Genomic DNA, 20,956 nt, shown 5'->3' on the forward strand with positions numbered 1-20,956 from the left:
TATTAACAAAATTCTGGATATTTGGTACTTTAATGTCATTGGGTTTACTTATTTTACGGAAATAATCATTTTTTGTTTCAACTTAATTAGGGGCATTTAGCTTAAAAAAGAATGCCAAAAGTAAAATATCTATTCATCAAAAAAACTTCCTTTGGTTGAAATTGTATAATCATGAATTTTTTGTTTTGGTTTTTTTCATGAATTTTTCTTTTACTACTGTCTTAGTAGCCAAAGCGATCCAGTTACTGATCGCTGTTATTTTGTTTTTCTCATGTAAATGACTGAATTATGAAACAAAATTTTATTGTAGTTATGTGTTATTAATAATTATCTAAAAAGTCATAAGAAGAAAAAAAAAATTTCACGAATTTTAATTTATCATAATTTTATTGATAATGAATAGATACTCGAACAAAATACTAAAATTGTAACTTTACTTTTATTAATAACAGTTTATCTATTATTGATACGTTCTGTTAAATAGAAATATATCAAATATTTTTTGTTCTAAATATATTTTTCCGCATAAAAATTTTTCAATTTTAATTAAATCTAGTAAAATAAAAATCTATTTCATGTAGAAATCTAATTTCTGACTATATTATAATTTTTGGATAAATAAAACTTTAGTTTTCTTAGTTTATTTTACAGTATCATGAATCTGTTAGACGTATTGATTAAGTGGGAGTAAAAAAGAGTGGTTCAACTTGTTTAAATAACATAGAATAAATATATAAAAGGTATTCATGATTGTGTCAGTGGTGACGTGATAGAGGAAGTACGTGCCTGTGTGCAAATGTGTGTAATGCAGCAACACTATGAATGTCATACTAAATGAATATATGTGTTTGTGAGATAAACCCGCGCGTGCGGCCTCTCAATGACCTTGAGACCTCCCTCTAGTACCTTTGCCACCGCTTGGTTTTCAGCGACACTCATCAAAAAGGAGGTTCCATTAGTTGAAGTAGGATAGAAATAGGAAAGAAGTTGTATGATAAGTTGATCAAATAAAATTTGTATTTTGTCGAATATTACTCCAAACAACAAAATTTAGTTATTTCTTGATAATCTTTTTCACTCAAAACTTTTTTTGCACTATTATTCGAATTCATTTATTTCTAGCTGGTTACCCTGATCAGAAAAAAATATTTAAAATGAGTCAAACGATTTGAAAAGATTTGTTTTGAACAATATATAGAAAAACGTCTTGCATTGAGGTAATATTTTCAAATCCCTTTTTCTAATTAGGGTTGTTTATTGATTAATCTGTAATTAATGACATTAATTAATAGGACTAATGAGTAGATGTACAGTTAATATTCGGCCAAGTTTATTTATAAAAAGTGAATATACTTCCATTTACTAGAATAATACAAGTATAATAAAATTTATTAATAAGCTTAAGAAAATATCACATCATGAAAGACACTTTCATTTCATTGATATATTTACAAATTTTTATCACCTGAATAAAATAAAATAGAATTTTGAAAAGCGATTGACCCTGCAGGCAACCCCTGCAATTTCCCACGATTTTCGACTCTTATGCAATTAAAAATATATCTCACAGGTAAATTTCTTCGAATCCATAAATGAGATTTTTCATATTTTATTCGAGCTTTCAAAGCTCGATAATATATTCTCGCACAATTCGACCTCAAATATCATGGGGTAATTTTAAAATAACAATTTCATATAGAATTATAATTAATCAAAATTATCGACAAAAGTAATCGATTTCAATATCTTTTGCTGTTTTCACGCTGGTTTCTTAATTTTTCGTAATCTGATTAGATCTCAAAATTCCAATCGGTTAATTCTTATAAATGTTATGAGAGGGTTACACACACACACACACACACACACACACACACACACACACACACACACACACACGCGCGCGCGCACACCACTTCAAAATAAATCAAAGTAGCTTCTCCACTTTTTGGCATCTGAAACTTCAAGTTGAAACTCCTGAAAATTAAATGCACTTCAAATTTTTTGGATATGGAATATGTTTTAATAAATGCAAATAGTGATTTGAAAATATACATTTAATGCTCCCCCAGTCTTATTTTCAAAATAACCCAATCAAGAAGATAGGACTAATTTTAATTTATTTTTTCACGATTAAGAACTTATGTTTAAAATAGCGATGGTAATATTAAAAAGTACAGATTAACCTTCCATCCCACGCACCAAAACTCCTGACGATATTACATTACCAGAAATTAGACAATTTCTATGGGAAAGTTCGTCCAACTGGATATGGGTTCAAAAATGACTTATAGAGAGATTTTTGGTTAGAAAGTAGAATAATATTTGATTCTAGAAAAAACCAATAACCGCTTTTAAAGTGTATAAATTATAGGCTATTAAAAAAAAATTCCAATAAAAAATTTTTTTTCTTAGAAATTATAAGTCTGACGACAATTTATAATTTTATGAAAGCTAAAATTTTTAATATTTTAGAAAAATTTATTTTTTTATTATTATATAGTTACAGAGAGTTCAATGAAAAACTAATTTCTGCTGAGCATGCGGGAGTGGGAGTCCCGAGCATCTAAGCTCATGAAAATATTTTCACGTTTCGACTATTTTCTCGTATTTATAAAAAATTTAAGATAAGCACCACTGCTTATGACCCCCACTATCGCACGCTCAGCAAAAATTAGTTTCTCATTCAATTCTCTGTAACTTCATGACAGGAGAGAAATGCATTTTTTTAGCTATATACAATTCGTTGGTAGTTTTTCTCCACATTTTTCAATTGATAAGAGAGTCTGATAATATAGTTAGGTAGACATTAATGATATTGACACAAACCACATTTTCAATTGTAAAATCGAATTTTTAAGTTAAAAATGTCTACCGAACTTCAAAATGTCGAGGATAAGCCGTCAATAAAGAAACGGAAAAAGGAAGAACCGTAGCTTTTTTTAAGCTCTATATTATACACGTCTTGGTTGTTTTCAAATAAGATGTATACAACTTCGCCTAAGAATTTCTTTCTCTTGGATTAAGATAGACGGTAACATTGGTTCAAGATGTTACCGACTTGTTTCAAGTATGGCGCGACTCTTGAATTAAGATATTATTTTACTTGTTTTAAGCATATAAATTTTTGTATTTTTGCTATTCTTTGTATTAATTAATATTTTTCGGCAATTAGAGAAACACAAATTTTTTAGGTACCTGAAGATCCGATCGTTTTTTTATGAACAAAAATAAAAAAAAAATTTTTTTTGCTTTTGAAACCGAAAATAATTTTTCGGCTCCAAAAAAATACAAATAGCCCTAAAAATGATATATTGACCCCTCTAAAAAGCAAAACTACCCTCACAGCCACCCCGAAGACTTCAGAATTTTTTTCAAAACTTCTAAAAAAATCCTTGCGAGGGTCCTTGGAGGCTGCCGATTTTTTAAAGTACTCCTAGTACCCCCCCACAAGATATAAAAAATCATCAGGCTGCTAACACCCCCGGAACTACCCCTCCAGCCACCCCAAAGACTTAGAGGTTTTTTTTAAAAATTCTGAAAAAATCCTTGCGAGGGTCCTTGGAAGCTGCCGATTTTAAAGAGTACTCCTAGTATCCCCTCACAAGATATAAAAAATCATCAGGAGGCTAACACCACCGGAACTACCCCTCCAGCCACCCCAAAGACTCATAAATTAAAAAAAAATAAAGAAAAAATCCTTGCGAGGGTCCTTGGAAGCTGCCGATTATTTAGAGTACTCCTAGTACCCCCCCACAAGATATAAAAAATCATCAGGACGCTAACACTAGGAGTACTAAGGGTCCAAGGACCCTTGAAAGTATTTTTTCAGAATTTTTGAAAAAAACCTCTAAGTATTTGGGGTGGCTGGGGGGGTAGTTCCGGGGGTGTTAGCGTCCTGATGATTTTTTATATCTTGTGGATGGGTACTAAGAGTACTCTAAAAAATCGGCAGCTTCCAAGGACCCTCGCAAGGATTTTTTCTTTATTTTTTTTTAATTTATGAGTCTTTGGGGTGGCTGGAGGGGTGGTTCCGGGGGTGTTAGCCTCCTGATGATTTTTTATATCTTGTAGGGAGATACTAGGAGTACTCTAAAAAATCGGCAGCCTCCAAGGACCCTTGAAAGTATTTTTTCAGAATTTTTAAAAAAAACCTCTAAGTCTTTGGGGTGGCTGGAGGGGTAGTTCCGGGGGTGTTAGCGTCCTGATGATTTTTTATATCATGTGGGGGGGTACTAGGAGTACTCTAAAAAATCGGCAGCCTCCAAGGACCCTCGCAAGGATTTTTTCAGAATTTTTAAAAAAAACCTCTAAGTCTTTGGGGTGGCTGGAGGGGTAGTTCCGGGGGTGTTCATGTCCTGATGATTTTTATATCTTGTGGGGGTACTAGAGTACTTTAAAAATCGGCAGCCTCCATGACCCTCGCAAGGATTTTTTTAGAAGTTTTGAAAAAAATTCTGAAGTCTTCGGGGTGGCTGTGAGGGTAGTTTTGCTTTTTAGAGGGGTCAATATATCATTTTTAGGGCTATTTATATTTTTTTGGAGCCGAAAAATTATTTTCGGTTTCAAAAGCAAAAAAAATTTTTTTTTTATTTTCGTTCATAAAAAAACGATCGGATCTTCAGGTACATAATTTTTTTACTTCAAATTTTTTTTCTGATTTAAACTTATAACATTATAAATAAAAAAATTTGTTCCTGAATCAACAATCAATAATTCTTGAAATAAAATAAAATTATTCTTTATTGAAGAGAATCGTTTTTGAATAAAGAATTCACTTGTATCGATCGAAGATAACATAGTCTTAAACCAAGTAAAAATTTTATCGATCGGAGTGATTAGATCTCTCACTCCAAGCAACATGAAATCAAGACAAGAATTTCTTGAAATAAGACAACTAGTTCTCTTCATAATAAATTTCTTGGAGCAAGAATATTTTTCTTGAATGAAGATATTTTTTTTATCAGTGCAGTTACTGCAAAGTTTTCGAACTCAAAAATCTTCCAAATGGTCCATCAAATAACTTTGATATTTCTTCTCGGATGGTTTTTAATGTAATAATTCGATTATGAGTGTATATAAAACTGCGTCGAACGCTGTCAAAATCGGTTGATTTATTCGTGAGATATTCAATTTTTAAAAATTAAATATCGAATAATTCGAATTTTTACCGAATTATTCGCGAATTGTTATATTATTCGCAAATTTTTGAGTTTTTTGAATTCAGAGTTTGTTATGTTAGATATTCAAATATGAAATTAACAATTAATATACATTTTACTAGCTGTTACCTGCACGCTCCGCTGGGCGCTTTATAGAATTTCATTTTTGGATCTAGACTTGGAATTTAATTGGATTATTTTATTGACTTGCACAGATTGAAAATTTCATCGAATTAGCATTTACCTTTTATCCATGTGATTATTCTAGCTAACATTCATTGTAACTTATAGTGTGCAATTACTATAACATTCTTGTGGCTTTCTTACAAAAATAAACAATAATTGACACATAGAAAAAAAATTTGAAATGAGCATTGAAAGTTTCAGTCAAAGTAATTGCAAGTCTTATAAGTGAACTTGAAATCTGCTTAGCTTAAAGTGCGACGAATTTTCTGTTAACAAAAATTTTTTCCGTGAGATCTATTTTTTATAAAAAACTAGTAAATCGAGCGCGCTTTTGCCAACATGTTTATTATTGACAATTTAATTTATCAATAGTTTTGAAAATTTTATTTCTTAATTATTATATTGACATTTTTTAAGATAAGAATATCCTGAAGTTAAGCTCATCGAAACCTTTCATTTGAGTACGCACAAGATTTTTTTCATATATTTTATATATATGATATTTCTCATATTTGTGAAATATACATAATGTATGGAAAATCTCAGGTGGGTATTCAAATGAAAGGTCTCGATGAGTGTAACTCTAAGACGAGCTTATATCGCCAAAATGTCATCAGTGGACAAAATACAACGTCATTTCTTAATTATTGACATTTATCAAGATATAAGCTCATCTTGACGTTACGCTCATCGAGAGCTTTCATTTGAATACTCACACGAATTTTTGATATATTTTATATATTTCACAAACAAATATGAGAAACATCATATGTATAAAATATGTGGAAGAAATCGTGTGCGTACTCATATATAAGGCGCCCGGTATGAGAAAAATATGGAGAGTAAAACCTACTCATCAAATGGGATAATAACGTTTTTGGTGCGCATCATTTCTCGCGCACCCTTCACGTTTCAGTTGTGTGTGTGTGTGTGTGTGTGTGTGTGTGTGTGTGTGTGTGTGTGTGTGTGTATATTTGTGTGTAGCTGGCATACACAGTATACTGCGTGATAGCTTATAGTCTAGTCAACAAGTGCCTTTTTGGTCAACTATTTTCAGCAGTCTCCGAAAATTATGATTGAGGTGTCATTCGATTCAGGATGGTATCTAGATGATTTTCGAAAAAAATGAAGTTCCGCTTGCAAAAATTGCAAAAGTTATTAACAATTAACTAAAAAAAAGAAGGGTTTAGTTTTTTGCAAATATCTCAAAAACTAATAAAAATTTTTCAAATTTAAAAAAAGATTCAAAAAAAGGAAGAAATTTTCTAAAAAAAGTTCCGACTCCCGGAATTGTAGGACTAATATTTATAATTTTCATTAACATTGCTGACTAGACTCATTCGGGTGCGCACACGACTCAGTCTGGTGTAAACTAATTTTTCTTCCATTTTTTTTTGCACACGATTGAGTCTGGTGCCGAAAACGAACCAGTCGGGTTTCATTTTTTTCGTGTATTGTTTAAAAAATTTTTATAAACAAATGCGTTGTTTATGAGATAATTCAAAATTTTTTTTAATAATAAAATCTTTGATGATAATTATGATTTAAAAAAAAAAACAGTTTCTTAAAAAAATTTTTTTATTGCTTAAAAACGCATTTGTTGATTAACAATTAACGATTAACAATTTGTTGATTAACAATTATTTTCTCCCACTTCTAATTAATATTAAGGAACGATTTTTTGGAGTTTATTGGAGTTTACTCCTAAAGAATCGATTGTCATGTTAGGCCCCCGGTATGAAAAAAATATGAGGAGTAAAATCTACTGAACAAATGACCTCGTTACGTTTTTGTGCGTAACCTATTCTGCGCACCTTTCACTTTTCAGGCGTGAGTATTAAGACGTACATAGGGTATGTAGTCTAGTCAACAAGTACCTTTTTGGTCAACTATTTTCAGCAGTCTCCGAAAATTACAATTGAGGTGTCATTCGATTCGAAATGAGATCTAAATGATTTTTGAAAAAAATGAAGTTTCGCTTGCGAAAATTGCAAAGGTTATTAAGAATTGACTGAAAAAAGGGGGTTTAGTTTTTTACAAATATCTTAAAAACTAATAAAGATTTTAAAAATTTTTAAAAAAATTCAAAAGGAGGAAGAAATTTCCTAAAAAAAAGTCTGGACTCCTGGAACTGTAGGACCAATATTAATAATTTTCCCAGAGGGATGAAAATACGGCCGAAAATGGGTGCTCTGACTTGCTTAAGCCATGCCTACTTTGAACACTTAATTAATAAAAGGTATTTTAACATATTAAATATAAAATTTAAGAAATAAAAAAAATCAGGGGCTTACTGGATAGATAAATGAACAATAATCCGTCTGAAAAAATTTTTATCACAATTTTTCAATTAGTTATGCAATTGTTAATTAATAATTTTTTTTCTGCTTGAACATGTACATTGCAAGTGTGATAATTGTTAAACTATAACTATTTGAGATTTTTTTCCTTTCTTGAAGCAATTCTTGAAAGGCTTCAGAATAGATCCCCGTTCGAAAAATTAAAAAATTTGTATTAATAATTTTCGTTGTTGCAAAATTAAAAACTTAAATTAATTATCCAAAAAATTTATTTTTAAAAATATTATCAATGATTCTTTTTTATGTTGTCAGAAGCTGCACGGAAATAACTTTTAAAAATTTTTTTTTCATTGTTTAAAAAATTGTCATAAACAAATGTGTTGTTCATAAGATGACTCAAAATTTTTTAATGAAATTTCAATCTTTGATACAAATAATGATTTTTAAAAGAAAAATTGTTCCTTAAACAAATTTTGGGAGTTCAATTGATTTCATAATTAATGAAAATAAATATATCATATATGCTTCGAGTAATATAATAGTTAATTCCATTTACCATCATTTACTGATCTATATATTCGATATAATCGTTCGTAAGGAATAAACTCCAGTCGTGCGCCGGAGCTGACACACACGATTTTTTGTTCTAAAAACTACATTAAAGAACAAAAATTTTCGATTTGGTGTGGTCGCAATCGGTCAATTTTTGAAAAAATTTTATTGATTTAAAAAAAAAAGAGCGGTTTTTTTTTTTTTTAAATTCGTTACTTTTTTTGGGTTGGACAAAAAAATCTGAAATAATTCCTAAAAATTCCATTTAGGGTGTAGAAGAAGATACAAAACTTTGAGCGAAATCGAAGGGGGTCAGACAAAAAATTTGTCGATTTGGCATGGAATGGCCTACATACATTATAATTGAGTGATTGCTTTCTCCAGGTAATTGATTTTTAATCAAAAAATACATTATTCATAACTATAATATTTTTATACACGATGTAATGAAATTCAAATTGAAAACAATAGAAAATCCAGTAATATTTCAATGATTCGCGAATTGTTCGAAATTTTTCGAATTATTCGATTTTTTTCGAATTATTCGTCGAATTTCGAATCGAATATTGATATTCGATTCGAACGATATTCGCACACCCCTAATATATATATATATATATATGTATGAATAAATGTGTGTGTGTGTGTGTGTGTGTGTGTGTGTGTGTGTGTGTTTGAGGTTAAAAGCTGAGTAGTTTTGAGAATCCTACAGGAGCAATAGAATAAAAGCTTTAATTTTTTTGGATTTTCAACGCCCCCGCCCTATCCTCTGTGGATGGAATTTCGTAAACTCCATTATCAGCTTGGTTTAAGATGACAAAAAGTAATAATTTCGCCAAATTTTAATTCTGTTGGAGCTGTAGATGACAAGTTTAATTTTTAACGCCCGTTTAATTTTTAATAATAATAATTTACTATTTTTTCCGAAGATCGGTGTTTTTACTAAATAAAGAGTTCTATATTTCAAAGCCATTATCCCCGATCCAAATTGATGTTAGACTAATTTTAAATTTTACATTAAATTTTTATTTATTAAATTTATTTTTACCACTTTTATTGTCGGTATGAGCACTCAATACCATCTTCGGGTGAATATATCTAATAATTAAAAATTTTTTTATTTTTAATTAAGATTAAGCAAAGAAGTTAATTTTTTACTCAGTGAAACTTTTTTTCCGGTCACCGAAAAAATAATAACTCAGAAAATGCTGACAGACCAGGAATCGAACTTGGATCTTTTGGTGTCGCGCCAATTGCTCTACCCTCTACAAATATAAATAATGCTGTGAAGCGGGAAAGAATACGAGTTACGGTAATTATTACGTGAAGCGTTCCACATTCACGTAACAGGATATTGGTAGGAAAGGATTGAGAAAGAAATGTGGAAGGATCATCTTAATGTGAGTTTATAGAATATGCGAGAAAAAATTTTTAGATAGCTCGGACTGGGATTCGAACCCAAAACCTTCCGAAGACATGTCGGCTACTCTACCATTTGAGCTATCCGGTCTATACTAAATTTCCTTTCGCTTATTCTATATACATTAAGCCACACCGTCCATCTTACGGCAAGCATTTTTACAAATATAAATAATGCTGTGAAACAGAAAAAACATCTTATTTATGAAATAACTACTTCTATACTAAATAGAATTTCTACCCCCTCGGGATTTTCTGAAAGTACAGTTTCTGACGAACAGAAACGTACTACAGAAGTAGATTTACAAGCATGTTTGCACAACAATCACATGCTTGTAAAGGTGGACCATTTCGTGAACTCCGCCGTCCATCTTACGGCAACAAATAAACATCTTATTTGTGAAATAACTACTTCTAGACTAAATAGAATTTCTACCCCTTCGGGATTTTCTGAATAATAATAATTATAAGCTTATTTCATAAACCATGAGGTTTATAAATGATAATTTTTATGTTTGCAAGGTTTAGAAACGGCTAGTTTTTAGAATCCTGAGGTTTACAAACGGCTAATTTTATTAATTTCCAAGTTTAGAATCGGCTAAATTCACGTGGCGAGGTTTTCAATCGGCTAAATTTATTATTCTCCAATTTTTTCATTTCATTTTTTTAAATATTTCTTTTCTTCAACTGTTGACATTTTAATTTGAAAGAATTTTAATAGTTCTTTGTTTTTAGTTCGGCTGTTTTAAGCTAGCGTTATTTTAATAATTCCAAGTTTTTAACTTGCTCATTTTACAAACGACTTTATTTAGGAATTTTTTTACATGGACGTTTTTTCTTTTGTCATATTTTATTATAGGTATAAATTATTTTTAAAATTATTTATATTTTTTTTATTTTAGTGATATTGTTTTTTACGTTTCGCTAAATTTACAAACGGCTAAATTTACAGATTTCAAAGTTTAGAATTTAGAAACGGCCGAATTTAGAAGTGGCGAAAAAACTATTAACATAGAAATCTATCCGAATTAAAGCACGCGATTGTACATACATACATACATACATATATGTATATATGTATACATACATATAGACATAGTGACAACCTTGCGAGAGTAGTCAGAGAAGCTTCCTAGGATCTCAAAACGTCGAGATTTGATGAGAATTCGATCTTTGCAAAACGAGCTAAAACCAATAACTTCCCAACTTTTGAAACTTTTCAATTTTCTTAGCGGGAAATAAAATTTTTTTTTTTTTTTTTTTTTTTGGATTGTTGTTTCAATTTGAGTGCTCAGATTATCATTTCATATAACTTAACATTTTTACCTTCTTTTTTTCCCTATGTATCGAAATTAAATTAATCTAAAGTTGTCCTACATTCGGACTCGAAAACCTACGCTCTCCAAACCTCAACCTAACCGACTACTCATTACTACGCATGTAGTTGTTTTGATGATGACCGTACATGCTTTAAACATATTAGAATTCTCATTTGATCCTCATACTTCTCAATGAGGGTTTTGAGGCTTTCGTTCGGATTTGAAACTTACTATACGCTGGAAAGAAATAATGCTGTTTTCCAACCATGAATTTTTTATCTCGAGGAGTCCTTTCAAACTATTTGTTTTATTACCGTTAATAATAAATTTTTTAAGAGATGATTTTCAATTATTACTGTTTTTACTATTAGTAAACAAAAAAAAGCTTAATTCACTTACATTAACTTGAAATTATGTCAATTAAGTTAACAAATTTTTGTGGCAAGAAGATAGATAAAGAAAATATTAATTACATTGCTATTCTTTGTACACTTTTACTAATGACTATTTTTGAGTATTGTACTTTTTTTTTAATAATACACTAGTCACAAAAATTAAGGGATATACAAAAAATTCCAAATTTTTGGGTCATTTTCTACGAGCTTTAACTCCTAGGAAAATGGTCGTACAGAAAAACAAAAAGAAACAAATTATACTCCAAGTGTCTAGTTTTCAAACATGACCATGAAAATTTTTTGTCATGTCCAGGTCTGGAGAAATCCTAAGAAAACTACCGAAAAAAAATTTTTCCAAATTTTTTCTCGTCTAAAAAAAAGTCTACGGGCTTCAAAAAAATTCTTTCCATTGTTTCTTTTCAAAGCTCTTTTAGAAAATTTAATACCCTTTAATTTGACGTAATCAAAAAGCCTGTACGATGATTTGCCGCAGAGTTATCGTCAATCAAGGCAAAAAAGTTCTTTTTGACTTTGATAATCATTAACTCTGGAAATAATGATCGTATAGGAAATCTAACGAGGGTTTTGAAAACTACACGATCTTCACTATGAGAAACTATAAACGGCTATAGAAAAAAAAATTTTTTTAATTGAAAACTCGGACAGAAAAAAAGTCAGAAATTCGCAAAATTGAGGATATTTGGATAACTTGGTATAACTTTGAATAATATGGATGAACGAAGGATATTGACGGTAACTTTTTAACTTTAAAGTGTCCCCTAAAATCCCTGGAAAATTCAAAGCGCTGCGATTTTTTTTTTCTTAGTGCCCCGAAGCTTCAGATTCTTTGTTCTCGCAAAAATCACCATTATGAGTAATTTTGCGATTTTTATTCATTTTTTCAATGAAAAAAATTTTTTTTTCTCAAAAATCTTCATTTTTTTGATCAAAAAGATTAACCGTTGAAGAAATTTGAAAAAAAAAAAAAAAAAAAAATTTCAATTTTTTTTGAAAATTTTCTCGATTTTTTTAATTTTTTCTCGATTTTTTTTGACTGCTCTCTTACCGACGGCATTAGCGTTACTCAAAGCGTATCTCATAGAAGTTTCTCGGTCCCATTTACGCATCTTGCACACACTTGTGTGTGTGCGAGCGTGTTTTAGTGTGTGTGCGTGTCTGTGTGTGTATGTGTGTGTTCGTTTCTGAAAACACAAACACAAACACGTGCGGACACACACACAAGTGTGTGTAAGAAGCGTAAATGGGACCGAGCAACTTCTACGAGATACGCTTTGAGTAACGCTAATGCCGTCGGTAAGACAGCAGTCAAAAAAAAATCGAGAAAAGTTTGAAAAAATTGAGAAAATTTTCAAAAATTTTTTTTTTTTTTTTTTTTCAAATTTCTTCAACGGTTAATCTTTTTGATAAAAAAAATGAAGATTTTTGAGAAAAAAAATTTTTTTTCATTGAAAAAATGAATAAAAATCGCAAAATTACTCATAATGGTGATTTTTGCGAGAACAAAGAATCTGAAGCTTCGGGGCACTATGAAAAAAAAAATCGCAGCGCTTTGAATTTTCCAGGGATTTTAGGGGACACTTTAAAGTTAAAAAGTTACCGTCAATATCCTTCGTTCATCCATATTATTCAAAGTTATACCAAGTTATCCAAATATCCTCAATTTTGCGAATTTCTGACTTTTTTTCTGTCCGAGTTTTCAATTCAAAAAAAATTTTTTTTTCTATAGCCGTCTATAGTTTCTCATAGTGAAGATCGTGTAGTTTTCAAAACCCTCGTTAGATTTCCTATATGGTCGTTATTTCCAGAGTTATTGATTATCAAAGTCAAAAAGAACTTTTTTGCTTTGATTGACGATAACTCTGCGGCAAATCATCGTACAAGCTTTTTGATTACGTCAAATTTAAGGGTATTTAATTTTCTAAAAGAGCTTTGGAAAGAAACAATGAAAAAAATTTTTTTGAAGCCCGTAGACTTTTTTTAAGACGAGAAAAAATTTGGAAAAATTTTTTTTCGGTAGTTTTCTTAGGATTTCTCCAGGCCTGGACATGACAAAAAACTTTCATGGTCATGTTTGAAAACTAGACACTTGGAGTATAATTTACTTCTTTTTCGATTTTCTGTACGAACATTTTCCTCGGAGTTACAGCTCGTTGAAAATCACCCCAAAATTTGGAATTTTTTTTTATGCCTTGATTTTTGTGACTAGTGTATTTCAAAATTTATGTAGTCACCATAAATGAAACCTTTTTTCAAACAAATTAATAGTTTTTGTTTAGTGTTAGTTTAGTTTTTCATGGAAATCTTACGAAAAGTTTTGGAGTTATAATCAAATATAGAAGAAAATTTTTGTATTTTTTTCTGTAGTGCAATGTATAACCTCTTCAAAAATTCGAAATTTAAAATTAAATATTTCCAAAACTGTATGATGTAGCAATCTCATTTTTTACAAATCGATGCAGAATTATTATTATATATGGGGTATTCCATGCCAAATTGACCACTTTTGAACTCGACCCCTTTAGATTTAGCTGAAACTTTATCATTCTTTTCTACCCTTTGAAAAATATTTTTGAGAATTTTTTCAAATCTTTTCATCCAACCCAAGAAAAGTTATGATTTTCCCAAAAAAGTGGCTTTTTTATTTTCAAATAGCCATAATTTTTTTAGACATTGACCTCTGGCTACCTTTTTGTTTTTTTTTAAATTTTTGTTTTTGAATGAACTTTTCGAAAAAATACACAAAAAAAAAATTAGAAAAACGGTTGACCCTAAAGGCCATCCCTGCAACTTCCCGCTATTTTCATACTTAAGCGCTCGAAATTGCACTTACTACGTTTTTGAGCTCTTCGAGCTTAAAAATATAATTTTCGTGTCATTTTGAGCTCCTCGAGCTCAAAAATCTGGTAAAAGTTTAATAAATCACTATTTCTTTAATGTTCAAACCGCAGTAACTTTTGAATGAATAAACCGATATTCACGCAGTTGGTGGCATTTGACGCAGTTTTTCAGGCCTCATAAAGAATCTTCAAGTTTTAATCGATCAAAGTAGAAATTTCGATGTAATTCCGAAAAAACATCTTTTCCGGTTTTTTTTTCGACAACGATAACTCACGAACGAATCAACTGATTTTGACCGGGCTAGCGGCGATCGACGTGGTTTTTTGATGTTAAGAGCTGATTAGTTTATAAAATTGATCGGTAAAGCCGTTTAATTTAAGAGGGATGGCCATTGTAAGGATCGAAAAAATAGGTGATTTTCGGAAATTTTTTTGACTGGGATAATAAAGGAATTTGGGGATCGGGTTTTTTTTTTGTTTTATAAAGTATACATTGCAGATTATTCTCCTAAATTTTTATCCAAAAATATCATGTTGTTACAAAGTTATTAGCATCTTTGTGGGGCACCAAAAAAATTTCCCCCTTCGTGATGCGATCTCTAACTCAAAAATGGATTATCTAAAACAAAAAAACGAAAGAGCGTTGTAATCTGCATGTGTAGGGTTATCGTTGCATGTAGGGGATTTTGAAAATTTGGATTTAAAAAAAAATGGCGACATATTAAAAATTTTTTCGTTTTTTTTCCTCATTTTTTTGAATTCAAACAGCCCTAAAAAATCTTAAAAATCAAAATTTCCAAAATCCCCTCCGTGCAACTATAGCTACTGAATAGACAAAGACGGAGAAAAAAAAAAGTTGCAAATCGGTTCATATTTATGCAAATTACAGTTCTCATCAGTTCAACAAAAGTAGTTTCGAGAAAAACCTGTTTTCGTCGGAGTGCCGCGCGTGTCAAGTCATTTGACGCGCTGTCACAAAAATGACTATAACTTGGAAAATATTCGGAATTTTGATACCAAACTCTAGATACATATTTTTGAATCTATAAAATTGGATGTAATAAAAAAAAATAAAATTTTTTTTTTTTGATGTGAAACATCTATAGCCGCACGTAAAACCGATTTCTGGCGTGGCGACGCGTCGCTACGCTATATGATGGTATATATATACAGTCTATATGCAGTAGTGTGTACGGTGTGGCGATTCTACACTGAGCTCGGATACTTATATTGTATACTCCGTAGTGTATACAGTGTTGTTTACTACAGTACACATAACCTGTGTTTTACTTGAAAACAAATTATTTTTCTGATAATAAAATGTCTGACCGTGATAATTTAGAGAGTGAAAGTGATCAGCCTCCTGCAAAGAAAGCAAAATCACACTATGACACACTATCAAGTCATCAGTAAGTTATTTATATTTTTATAATTAAAGTATGCATTTATCTGTGCATTAAGCATGCGTATATTTGGTGTGTTTTGAGCGCCAGTAAATGTAAAATCTACTCTCTTGGTAGATTAAAATTCACATCAATTTCATTGCATATAATGTTTTTAAATTAATTATTTATTTTAATTTCATTCTTATTGAAATTAATGCATTAAAACAATTGCTTAGAGAATAAATTTATTAAGACTGACAGAATTGTATTTCAAAATCAGCTGATGGCGTGCAGCGCACGAATGTTTTTCTTATTTGTTATTAATATGAACATTAAAAAATTAATTAATTTTTCTAATCATAGTGGAATTTATAGTGAAACATTCATTATTGATATTTATAATTTACGATCTTTAGTAATATATTGAAATAACTAGCTAAGATTCTTGAGTTTACTAATATATTGAAGCCAATTAAAATTTTTCTGTATATTTTAATAACATATTTTTTATAAATATTTCAGAACCCAACAATCATCACAGGGGTCACAAAATATTATTATTGAAACTGGACATCACCAAGATCAGTTAAACACAAGACACACTATTAATGTTATGTAAGATTTTATTAATCTAATAGTACCAGAATATACTAATTTTTATTTAAGCTTCTTTTAACACATATATTTTTTTTAGAGTAAATAATAATAAAAAAGAACGTCAAAAACCGTACAGGGAGCAGAACAGAGACAAATTGAAGCAGCGTGAAGCGGAAAGAAGAGAACGCATACAATATTCACAAAGTATTGCCGGACCATCTATCTCTTCAAACACGAATAGAATAGAACTGAATAATAAAGAAATAATTACTGCTCAAAGTTCATCTGGTTCGGAAAAAATACAACCTTCATCCATTCAAAGAAATGATCAAGGTAATGAACTAAATGCTCTCCAAAAAAAAAGAGAACGTCAACAAAGATACAGGGAGCAGAACAGAGATAAATTGAAACAACGTGAAGCGGAAAGAAGGAGGCGTCTACAAAATGCAGATGTGATTACAGAATTATCTATTTCTCCAAACATCGAATTTACAGAAATAATTAACGATCCAATAATAGATGAAATAAGTACAAATTCTCGAAATGTAGCTGGTTTAGAAGAAATGCAGCATGTAGTAGTTGAAGTATCTCAGCAAATTGGACGAAGTCAATCAAGTACAAATACTACGGAAATTCCGAATAACTACAGTCAATTTAGATAACATAAATCAGCTCATGAATATTTTAACGATAACTTTAAAAATAATGAATTTGGACATGCTTGCTCAATCTGCGATCAACTTTGGTTTGAAAAAGATTTAAAGAAACCATCTGCATCTGGAAATATTATTAACACAATTACTAACGGGCAAAATGTGGATGCACTCAAAATTTGCTCTACTTGTTAATCAGCATTAGATAAAAATAGCATTCCTAATTTTTCTGTTTATAATGGATTTCACTATTCTAAAATACCACAACATTTACCAAAAATGGATTTCATCACTGAAAGGCTTATTTCTCCTCGAATTCTTTTTATGCAAATAAGAAGATTGAGGCACGTTCAAGGACAATTCGGCATATACGGACAAATTATCAATGTTCCTGTTTCTGTTGATACAATGCATGCTGAAGAGCTATCATTTCCGAGTATTTATATGGGACACTTTAGAAAATTTAGGGATACAGTCAAAGCTACACCTTTTATGATGGCATCTAGTGAACTGCCGACGTAAGGATCGGCGAGGAGTCAATCTCTATCATTTGTTTTATATGGCTGTAAAAATAATGAGACTGTGAGTTCGTGACTGTTTAACGATCGCGTTTAGACATGTTGGTACAGATACCAATATAACTAAGGAACAAGTTCAATCCGAAGAGTATATTCATAGCTGCATAGAGTCTAATTTAGCTTTTCTACGGTCAATCCCGAATTCAGTTTGGTATTGGTCTGCAAGAAAAAAAGATTTATTCAATATATTAAAAAGATATATATTAAAGAATATATTAAAAAGATTTATACAATATATTAACATTGTTACATAAATTAGCTGAAGAAAAAGAAGATATGCAAAATTTTATCGCATCGGAACTAAGTTTTATCCAAAAAAGTTCATTAATTAACAACGATGCTGTAACATGTGCTATTTATTCTAACAAGTTAGTTAATGTAACGATGACAATTTTACAATCAAAGAAGTTCAGTCCTTTTGGTAAGTTTAGAGTTATTAACTACTTTTTGAGGATTGAATTTCAACATCGAGGAAGTCCACATGCGCATATTCTTTTATGGCTGGATAATGCTCCCACAGATATTCTTGGAGAAGAGCAAAAACAAGCAATAGAAATGATTAACAGTTTAGTATCAGTATCAACGTCAGAAGCATCGGGAAACATAAAATTACTTACGCATAAGCATACCTTCACGTGCTACAAAAAAATTGGCTCTAATTCTGTGCAAAAGCGCCGATTTGAAGCACCATTCATGCCTTGTAAATCTACACTGATTTTAATACCGATGGAAAAAACGAATCCACTTTACAAAGAACACTTGAAAAGATATATTGACTATGACAGTATTGATGATTATTATGAAAGTAATAATATCAGATCAGATGAAAAATACAAAGATATACTAAGATCTGGTATTAGTAGACCGAGAATATTCTATAAACGACATCCGTCCGAAAAATGGCACAATACTTTCAATCCATTTGTTTTTAATGTCTTAAAGTCAAATATGGATTTTCAGATAATTACTGAAGAATATTCTTGCGCGGCATATGTCGTCGAATATGTCAATAAAACCAACAGAGGCATTAGCAATTTACAACGCAAAATAATAGAAGTTATGAATGAGAATCCAGAATTCGATATTGTTGAAATAACTCGTAAAATGAGCGTTGACATGCTGTAATGTAAATCTTTAAGCGTAAACTGGTTAGACTAAAAATTTCATAGAAATTCTGAAAAAAACATTTTTTTCAATTTTTTTCGACAACGATATCTCACGAACAAATTAACTCATTTTGACCGGGCTGGTGGCAATCGACGTTTTTTGAGGTCAAAAGCTGATAAGTTTTTGGAATTGATCGGTTCAGCTGTTTAAAAGATATTTCAAAAAAACGAATTTTTGGAAATTTTATTTTTGAGATTTCTCAAAATTTATCTACTCAAATTCTGTAAATTAGTATCAGAATTCTAGGGGCAAAAGAACTCTTCAAAACGCCGCATATTTCGATCGAATTGGATGATCCGTTCAAAAGTTATGAGAAATTTACATGCATACACACACACACACACACACACACACACACACACACACACACACACAAACACATACATACAGACACGGTGACATCACCGCGGAAATAGTCAGGAAAGCTTCCTAGGACTTCAAAATTCGAGATCTGATGAAAACTCGATTTTCGAAAAACGGGATGAAAACAATAACTTCCCGATTTTTGAAAATTTTCAATTTTCTTAGCGGGAAGTTAAAAATTAGGAAAATGGTTGACCCTGAAGGCCATCCCTGCAGATTCCCGCCAATTATATACCTAAACGCTTGAAATTGCACTTATGACGTTTTAGAGCTCTTCGAGCTTATAAATACAATTTGTGTATTATTTTGAGCTCTCCGAGCTCAAAAAATATCTTTTGTATGCTTTTGAGCTCTTCGAGCTTATTAAACACTATGATGAGAGTGTTGAGCTCGAAAAGCTCAAAATGACATAAAAATCATATTTTGAGCTTGAAGAGCTCAACAACGTAATGGGTAATTTTGAGCGCTTAAGTACAAAGTGAGCGGGAAGTTGCAGGGATGGCCTTTAGGATCAACCGTCGTCCTAATTTTTGGCTGAGGTTTTTACAAAAAAATTAAAAATTTGGCTAAAATTTCGCGGCATTTTTTTTTTAAATAGTTGTAATTGAAAAAAAAGTCCTTCGTTCCAGACCTTGTAAATTATATCTCGAAGACCTGTCTAAAATTTCATCAAGATCGGTTGAGTAGTTCTCGAGAAATCTTGGGTACCGTCTTTGAAAGCATAGTTTTGAGAAAAACACGTTTAAAGTTTTGAGTGATAATACAACAGCGCCTTGAGCGCGCCACTTCTTAAGACTATCTCCGAAACTATTATTCGGATCGATTTGAAACTTTAAGACAATATTCTAGAGATGTTGTAGAATTTAATAAGACAAAAAAATAGATTTTTTGAAACCGTGAAACCCATGTAACCCCTTAATGAACCTAATTCAATTTTTCGAACTTAAAGGAATATTTTGTCCATTGGTCATTGAGAATTGATTATTCGTTACTTAAGAAAATAACTAATATGTATTTAGATTTTTATTGATATTATTTATTATCTATTAGTTTATTGGCTATATGACTCAGTTACAATTGCATGCCTTAAGCGTGAGCGTAGGTATTGCTCTATTCTCGCCTAAAAATCAAGATCCCTTGTTTTGTCAAATTAATTTGTACCTGACATACATAATATGCAAACAAATGCTATAAAAACTATACCGTCAGATAAAAAAATAATCACTGATCTGTAAAAAAATTTTTTTTGATTTTTTAATAACTATTTTTACATAAAGTGGTGACATATTTCTCATATTATATGTCAATTTGTAACTATAACTTAAATTTTTTTCTGTGAAGCAAAAATTTTCTAAGTCCAAAATATAATTTTTCACTAAATGAGACTTTTGAGGTTTTTAGTTGTCCCCTTTTTAGAAATCCGTTATTCCTAGATATTTCACGATCGGCAAAACAGCTATTAGACATTTCATGAACTGTCTAAAAAATTTAGACATATCATGTAATTTTGGAACATTACACGATCTGTCTGAGGCCTAATTGCATTTCATGAACTGTCTAAAAATTTTAGCCACTTTGTGTAATTGATCAATCATTATACGATCTGGCTGCATGAAATGTCTAGACAGTTCACGAACTGTCTACGACATATATAAAACAAAATCGTGTTAGTTACACCACTTACAACTAAAAAACGGATGGAATAATTCTTATGATATTTAATTTTTTGGATTTCTCTCAGTCCGAAATAGGATAATAAGTATTAAAATATAATGTTTATCAATAAACCAAAAAATATAAATCAAAACAATAATCTAGCCGCTCATCTGTATATATATATATCTTCTAATATATAAAATTCTCGTGTCACAATGTTCGTTCCCATACTCCTCCGAAACGGCTTGACCGATTCTCATGAAATTTTTTATGCATATTCAGTAAGCCTGATAATCGGCTACTATCTATTTTTCTAACCTCTAAGTGATAAGGGGTGTTCACCCCAAAAATTTTTTTATTTTTGATAAA

At 30.7% G+C, this 20,956-nt stretch overlaps 1 protein-coding gene across 8 annotated transcripts in view; it reads left to right on the forward strand.

The window, feature by feature from the left end:
- Positions 1 to 20,956, forward strand: part of LOC123270530 (zinc finger protein chinmo) — a 157,778-nt gene that overhangs the window by 16,090 nt on the left and 120,732 nt on the right. The window lies entirely within an intron of this gene.

The sequence above is a fragment of the Cotesia glomerata genome, linkage group LG1 (assembly GCF_020080835.1).
Source record: "Cotesia glomerata isolate CgM1 linkage group LG1, MPM_Cglom_v2.3, whole genome shotgun sequence".
In the NCBI taxonomy this organism is placed as follows: Eukaryota; Metazoa; Arthropoda; class Insecta; order Hymenoptera; family Braconidae; genus Cotesia; species Cotesia glomerata.